The 1,478-nt window shown below is 39.3% G+C and overlaps 1 pseudogene; it reads right to left on the bottom strand.

Annotated features, from left to right (window-relative positions):
* Positions 1–602: 602 nt before the first annotated feature.
* On the bottom strand, positions 603–1,175 carry LOC140531349 (glycine cleavage system H protein, mitochondrial-like; annotated as a pseudogene).
* Between the last annotated feature and the right edge of the window lie 303 nt (positions 1,176–1,478).

The raw sequence follows: 1,478 nt of genomic DNA, 5'->3' as shown, positions 1-1,478 counted from the left end.
TTTTGTTTTGTAATGGTTTCTCATAAAATTATTAGCTTCTACCTGTTCCATTCTAATTTTTTTTCAAGGTTTTTAAAAAGTTTATTAAATTTCATTACCTATTCTGCTGCAAGATTGAAGCCTCATCTGTAAAAATAGCTTCAGCCAAGCAGTTTATTAAAATTAAGTTGGTACCATACAGCATCTGACACCAGCCAGCCAACCAATCTCAGTAAATTTTTTCCATGAACAGAAAACCAAATGTATTCTGAACACAACTGGTGATGGATGGAGTTGGCCATTATACCATTACTGATTTAAGACTTTTTACAGATAAAATTCTAGCTCTGAAGTACATGGTCTTAGAATTCATTTTTGCCACACATGATACAATAAATTCAGAACTAGACATACTAATTTGAAATTACGAGGAAGAAGTTGTGCAAAAGGTGCAAATAGTAAAAAGCATTTTTATCCAGTCATTTCTGAGTAGTTAAGATTTTTTTCCATGCCATGGTGTTGTTTCAGAAGTGTTAAAGTTGCTAATCTTCCATATACCCCTAATTCAGGACAAAACTATACTGGGCTGTATTCTTGTGCTAATTTATTTGGGGGTCCAATGTTCAATCCTCAATAGATTTTATGTGTCTCTCATATGCATCCTCACTTATCAGTTCATCAAGTTCTGAAGGGTTGCTCAGAATCATCTTGATCAACCAACCATCTTCATAACAAGATTTGTTGACAAGACCTGGGTTTTCTGCAAGAGCTACATTAATTTCAGTTACTTCTCCTGATGGAGGAGAATAGAGTTCACTGGCACCTTTCACACTTTCCAAAGCTCTGAACTCATCTTGTTTGTTCAATTTTGTTCCAACTTCTGGAAGACTACAATAAACTATATCTCCCAATGCTTCCTGTGCAAAATTGCTGATTTCCACAGTTCGAATACCGTTTTCAGTTGTTATCCATTCATGCTTGTCTGTGAATTTTTGAACCATGAGTTGCAAGGCGCTGGTGCAGAGGCCCTGGGAGGCAGCGGCCACAAGGAAGGGAGGGGAGCCTGGGGCAGGGTGGGCCTGCAGGCGCACGAGGGTGGCTGTGAGCAAGGCCAGGGATCCAGAGGTCTCAGCCCTGACCACCGCCTACAGGGACAAGGCCACGACCCACATGCTCTTGGCCACTCGCAGTGCCATCTTCTCTGGGACCTCCATTCTAATTTTTAAAGAACTATTTTCTTCAGTGAACTTTTGAACCTCCTTTTCCATTTGGCTAATTCTGCTTTTTAAAGAATTCTTCTCCTCATTGGTTTTTTACACCTCTTTTGCTATTTGAGTTAGTCTGTTTTTAAAGGCGTTATTTTCTTCAGCATTTTTGGGGGTCTCCTTTAGCAAGCTGCTGACACACCTTTCATGGTTTTCTTACATTGCTCTCATTTCTCTTCCCAATTTTTCCTCCACCTCTTTTACTTGATTTTCAAAATCCTTTTTGAGCTCTTC

The sequence above is a fragment of the Notamacropus eugenii genome, chromosome 3 (genome assembly GCF_028372415.1).
Source record: "Notamacropus eugenii isolate mMacEug1 chromosome 3, mMacEug1.pri_v2, whole genome shotgun sequence".
Lineage (NCBI taxonomy): Eukaryota > Metazoa > Chordata > Mammalia > Diprotodontia > Macropodidae > Notamacropus > Notamacropus eugenii.
This window is presented reverse-complemented; position numbering and strand designations above follow the sequence as displayed.